The sequence below is a fragment of the Herpailurus yagouaroundi genome, unplaced genomic scaffold (genome assembly GCF_014898765.1).
Source record: "Herpailurus yagouaroundi ecotype Mexico unplaced genomic scaffold, PumYag 140, whole genome shotgun sequence".
NCBI classification, from domain to species: Eukaryota; Metazoa; Chordata; class Mammalia; order Carnivora; family Felidae; genus Herpailurus; species Herpailurus yagouaroundi.
The window spans coordinates 25961345-25968037 of NW_024412395.1; the positions used below are offsets into that span (position 1 = coordinate 25961345).

Here is a 6693-nt window from a genome sequence, read left to right on the forward strand (position 1 = left end):
CAGCACTCGCTTTCATTCCTGTTCATGGAAATACAATGGAGAAAAGGAAAATTTTACAAAAAATCTTTCACTCAAAGAAATACACAAGCTGAGATATTTCTAGCTGCAGTTTATTTCTAATACAGTGAGTTGAAATGCAAGCTTCCTCAAATCCTTTCTGCCCCTCTCACCACTCAACCACTGACAACAATGAAATGTTTTGAAGTATTTTAACTCTTTGATTAAAAAGAATAATTTTAACAAAATCTGCTTACCTACAATCATAAAGGTAATATTTCCAAGAGACCATGGTTAAAGAAAAATTTTCAAGAGCTAATGGTGGATTTCTCTGAAACAATAAAAATAAAAGAAGGAAATTTAATGATTACTGTATATCTGCCTTTTTCCCCCCACACAAACCTATGAAGTAGACATTATCAATAAAGAGTAAGTAATGAACTTGAAGCCTGATAGGCTATATAACTTGCCAGATATCATACAGTCAATAAGTGGAAGAACCTTGGATTTTCCAAAAGCAATGTGTTAAAGGTCAGGTCACATTTCTCTTTGTCTCCAGATATGTCATTACCTTTATGATGTCACAAAGTCTTTAATCCTTCTGGACTACAATTTATGCCTCCCTAAAATGAAGCTGTTTAAGTAGAATCTTTCATTCTGCTTTGTAACTCTGTGATATCACTAGTCCAGCTAGGGCATACCTTGACAGAATAATTGGCCAATACTACAGGGTCATGGCATCATCTCTGAAGCTTGCCATAAATGACCTGAATAAAGAAAACCCAAATATAATAATGGCCCCATTATAATTCACTCAGTAGTGTTCCTTTGGCCTGAGAGAGTTAACATAGCACCCTGATGCCTAGCCTAATATCAGACAGCAGATGAGGCATCTGGGAGATGGAGATCAATGACATCCCTGCTTGCACATCAATCGTAGAATAATTAACTAAAACCAAAAACCAGGAAGTTCAAAAATTGAAATGTTCCCCAAGCACTTTTCTATCACCAATCATTGTTGTACATTATTATACAGGATGTACTTGTGATTGAGGAGAGAAGCCTTGACAATTTAATGAAGAAAAGATAAAACTCAGTAATCCTATAGAGAAAAGCTAGTCTCCTATTTATCAACAAATGCATTAGGAATCTTCCATCATTAAAATGTACATCAATAATGGTATGAAAAAAATAAGTGCCGAATAAGTTTCCTACTATAATGAAGGTTTTCGAAATTTAAATTTTTATATTCATATAAAAAGCCTAAAAATCCTACTGATCTGTGACCTAATTGTATAGTGATATTAATAGGAATGGTTCTTTAGTTCTTAATCATGCAAAAATTGAAATCTATAAAGAATTTTCCTGATTTGCCTGAATAAAAACTACAGCCTAATTCCCTATAGACTGCAAATAATATGCAGCATTTTTTAACTTATAAGGCCAAAGTAAAATAACACTGCTGTTGAAATTACTTGGTTCAGCAACAGCAGAAGCAAAATAGCATAACAAACTGAAAAACAATAAAAAAAAAGTATGTATTTTAAATATAGCTTCTTTAACTAAACTTTTGGGGGAAAAACAGAATGGAAAATTTTGAATTTAACTTCAAAGATTATAAGGTAATTGTGTAACAGCTTTCCAAAACATCAATAGACCAAGAGAGAAGCTGCAGATTTCTTTAACCTCAAATTATCTACATTATCATCTTTAAATAAAAATAAATGTATTGTAAAATATTTTGCTTTGCTCTGCAAGTATTCAGTTTCATCTATGAAGTCATAGCCATGATGATGATCCATATGCAGAACAATGTAATAAAAATATGAAGTTTGACTATAAGTAATTACAGAAAATGTTAAGATTTTTAATTTTTAAGAAAAGCTAGATTCTTGTATTAACATGAATAATACCATTTTATTTTTATAATCTAAAAATTTTCAATGTTTATTTAGTTTTGAGAGAAAGAAAGAGTACGAGTGGGTGAGAAGCAGAGAGAGAGGGAAACAGAGAATCCAAGAAGGCTCCGTACTGTCAGCACAAAAATGGATGTGGGGCTCAAAAGTGTGAACCGTGAGATCATGACCTGAGCCAAAGTTGGACACTCAACCAACTGAGCCACCCAGGCACCCGTAAGTAATACCATTTTAAAAGTAATTTTTTCAGTAAATTTTGCGCCAATTCTAGAAATAGAACGAATGTTCAAAAAGGTTTTGGAACTTTTCTTCACAACTATAACTTAGAACCAAAGGAGAAAAATTATCTGTTTTTATTCATTTTGTTGCTAATAATTGTAATCACGATCCTGATACATTTCATTCATAAATTTGGACTCAATTGGTTGTAGAGTTTTTGAGAGATTATGTTTAATTTCAATGAAGATACAATAGACAGAGCAGCACAGTGTGGAAAAATATCTTCCACTTTCTGGCTAAGTAATATTGGGTAAGAGATTTAAATTCTCAGAGACTCTATTTCTTATCTTCTAGATGAAAATAAAATAACTACTGAAATCAAAAATTGTGAGGATTATATAATAGTACAGTTAAGAGAAATGTTATGAGATCTGTAAAGATATATAAATAATTATTAATTTTAAGGAAAAAGTTATTTTTCCCATTTTACGTGTTGATAGTAGGAATACACTTCTTCACTCCAAGAATTTTCTTCTTGCTAAGACTGCTGAATGGACACAACTCCCAGTCTCTTTGTGCTTATATGTCCACTCCTCTCCAGAAATAAACTATCAGTTAAGTTTAGGAGGACTATGTAGATACAGCTGTACCAGTGCTACCTGCTTCTCAGCTGTTGCTGGCACAGAGTGAGTTCTCCCTGTTTCTCCTCTGCTCTGGCCTTTGAGGAGGGGTGTTTAGGAGGGCTAACTGTACAGGGTAAGTCCTGCCTGGGTGCAGAACATCTGTATCTGGCTGGAGAGTCTGTATATTTCCGGAATTTTTTGAGAAGATTGAATTGGCACACACACTATGCTCTTTCCTACAAGTTAGGCATTATCAGATATAACATGACAATTTGGCATCCATATTTATATTTTATTTAAAAAAAATTTTTTTAAGTTTATTTATTTTTGAGAAATAGAGAGAGAGAGAGCATGAGCAGGGAGGGGTAGAAAGGGAGACACAGAATCTGAAGCAGGGTCCAGGCTCTGAGCTGTCAGCACAGAGCCCGATGCGGGGCTCAAACTCATGAACCACAAGATCATGACCTTAGCCAAAGTCAGACAATTCACTGACTGAGACACCCAGGTGCCCCCATATTTACATATTAAAATGTCAATTATACCTCAATGCAAAAACTAAATAGAAAATAATTCTTTTCTTCAGTCTCAGGTGGAAGCTCTCAACATGGATATTGAGTAGAATATGCTCTAAACTTTGAAGGTAATTTGAAATAAAAATCACAAAATGTATAAAGGCAAATTGTTAAAATTTGTTGTAAGCATCTCTTAATGGCTACTGATAAGTTTAAACTTAGATGTTTTAAATGTCCTAGCAGGAATGTTACAAAATTAATTAAGATTTAAAATGATCTTTTAGGGATGCCTGGGTGGACCACTCAGTGAAGTGTCCGACATCAGCTCAGGAACAGATGCATGTGGACTGATTTACCTGCCATGCAGTCTGAATTCCTATAAACTCAATGTATTTTTTTCCCAAATTTCCAGCAATACAATTAGTCATTTAATGTCAGAGCAGCTGAAAATGTCTCACAGAGATTTGAGTTGGCAATTGAGCACTAAGTTGTTTTTATCAATATATTGAAGCTTATTGCATTGGTTGCTTCACTAAGATTTGTTCCACAAAATTCTGAGTTTTATTACAAAATGAATATATGCAGAAACTAAAGCTACAACTAGATCAAACTTAGAGGCAACATATATCAAACCAAGACTAGGAATCCTTGGGATATAGATGTGTTTGTCATAGTGTTCTTCATTTCCTCACAAGAGTACGCAATTTCATGGTCTTTGTGACAGCTTCTACAATCACTTGATCAACTTCTATAGTATTTGCTAGGGAACATGTTCTGGTTTCTCAGAGATACAAAAGTTTTCTCTAACTCAAATCTGAAATGAGACTTCACACTTAATTTGTTTGATATTTTCTTCTACTGTTTCATCCACTCATTCCTAAGCAACCCTTCCAAAAGACAGAAAGGGCCGAGGTAAACACTTACTTTTCCTAGGTCAGCCCTGCTCTGAATGTAGCCTTTAAGTCAGAGAAAGGCTCCAGCTGCAGTACTTTCTTAGTGTGAAAAATATTTCTTTCTGAATATTTAAGTCTTTGTAAATAATTATATAGCTTTCCAATTCTAACTTCTCTGTAGTTTTCACCACCTTGATGCAAATCTCAAAAACACTTCTAAAACTAAATTTAATTGCTAGATTTTATCTGCTGGAAATAAATCTCAAACTTCAGAAGCTGTGAATAATGGTTTACATATGTTATGATTGCAATTAAGTTAAAAATAAAGGTATGCATATAAAAGTATTAAAAGAAGTCAGATGTTAATAACAGTTGGTGTTTTTGTGTTACGGAATATGGTTGTTGTTTCTTGGTTTACTTTGGAATTTGAATTTATTATACAATAAGCATATATTACTTTTTGAATCTTAAACATAAAGTAAAATTAAACACCCATGAATAAGTAGCATCAAATAAGGTATAGTGACTCAGAAATGATAAAAGCATGCACACCTCCAATACAACCTAATGTTAAAACATAAAATTACAATTTTAACAACTCCCAGAAATTATTTTCCTCCTCAGTGCAGAGCTTTAAAAAATAACACTGTCATTGTTTTGGGTCAAAATACTTAATCACTATTTCAAATAACCTGCCCAGAAGAACTTGTCCAGCTTATCCTCATTCTTTAACTTCCAGGAAAATATTATCTTTCAACTATTATATGTTCTTCTGTTTTTGCAGTAATTATGATTAAATTGTAAACCTGAACACAAGAACATAGCTCATGCTAAAAACTAATCATACTAATGTCTAGTCAGTATAGCTACTGAGGGAAATTCTTAATACTTTGCATATATTCATTAATTCAGACAGACAGCTAGACAAAGTGTTTATATTTTTGTATTATTAAAGTTATTATTACTATTAAAATGTTTTAAACATACAGACAGAAACAAATAATATTGTGACACATCCATGGTCCCATCATCCAAATTTCACAACTGTTATAATTTTGCCATAGCTGCTTTAAGTCTTTCTATTTATTTATTTAGTTAGTTTTTATTTAAATTTAGGTTAGTTAACATATAGTGCGATATTAGTTTTAGGAATAGAATTTAGTGATTCATCACTTACATATAACATCCAGTGCTCATCACAAATGCCCTCCTTAATGCCCATCGCCCAGCTAGCCCATCCCCCCCCCCCACCTGCCCTCCAGCAACCCTGTTTGTTCTCTATATTTAAGAGTCTCCTATGGTTTGTTTCCCTCTCTCCTTTTTTCTTTCCCCTATGTTCATTTGTTTTCTTTCTTAAATTTCACATGGGAGTGAAATCATATGGTATTTGCCTTTTCTGACCTATTTTTTGTTTCGCATAATGAATTTTAGCTCCATCCATGTCATTGCAAATAGCAAGATTTCATTCTGTTTGATGATTGAGTAGTAATATTGCATTACATATAGATAGATATAGGTGATATAGATGATATAGAGAGAAATGATAGAGATAGATAGAGATAGAGATAGAGATAGAGATAGAGATAGAGATAGAGATAGAGATAGAGATAGATAGAGTTATATCGTATCTTCTTTACCCATTCATTATTCGATGGACATTTAGGTTCTTCCCATAATTTTGCTACTGTGGATAATGCTGCTATAAACATTGTGGTGCATGTTCCCCCTCAAATGAGTATTTTCATATCCTTTGGATAAACACCTAGTAGTACAATTGCTGTGTCACAAGGTAGTTCTATTTTTAACTTTTTTGAGGAACCTCCATACTGTCTTCCAGAGTGGCTGTATCAGTTCATATTCCTACCAAAAGTGTAAGAGTGTTCCTCTTTCTCCACATCCTTGCCAACATCCGTTGTTTTCTGGTTGTTAATTTTTGCCATTCTGACAGGTGTGAGGGGGTATTTCATTGTAGTTTTGATTTGTATTTCCCTGATGATGAGTGATTTTGTACATCTTTTTATGTGTCTGTTAGCCATCAGGATGTCTTCCTTGAAAAAGTGTCTATTCACGTCTTTTGCCAATTTCTTAACTGGAATATTTGTTTTTTGGGTGTTGAGCTGTATACTCTCTTTATAGATTTTGGATACCAACCCTTTCCAACTATCTTCTCCCATTTTAGTTCTGTTGAATGTTTCCTTCTCTGTGCAGAATCTTTTTATCTTGATGAAGTCCCAGTAGTTCAAGTTTGCTTTTCTTTCCCTTGCCTCTGGCAACGTGTCTAATAAGAAGTTGCTACAACCAAAGTCAAAGAGGTCGCTGCCTGTGTTCCATCTGTTTGATGGTTTCCTGTCTCACATTTAGGTCTTTCATCCATTTTGAAATATTTTTATATATGTTATAAGAAAGTGGTCCAGTTTCATTCTTCCGCATTTCACTGTCCAGTTTTCCCAACACCATTTGTGGAAGACACTGTCTTTTTCCCATTGGATATTCTTTCCTGCTTTGTCGAAGATTAGTTGACCAAATAATTGTG

The 6693-nt window shown here is 33.7% G+C and overlaps 1 long non-coding RNA gene across 3 annotated transcripts in view; it reads right to left on the reverse strand.

The window, feature by feature from the left end:
- The window catches only part of LOC121030510 (uncharacterized), a 60381-nt gene extending 59948 nt beyond the window's left edge, over positions 1–433 (reverse strand). For all 3 annotated transcript variants that reach the window (XR_005790259.1, XR_005790258.1, XR_005790260.1), the window contains exon 1: positions 255–433. This is a non-coding gene — a long non-coding RNA (uncharacterized LOC121030510). The remainder of the gene's footprint in view (positions 1–254) is intronic.
- Positions 434–6693: the final 6260 nt, after the last annotated feature.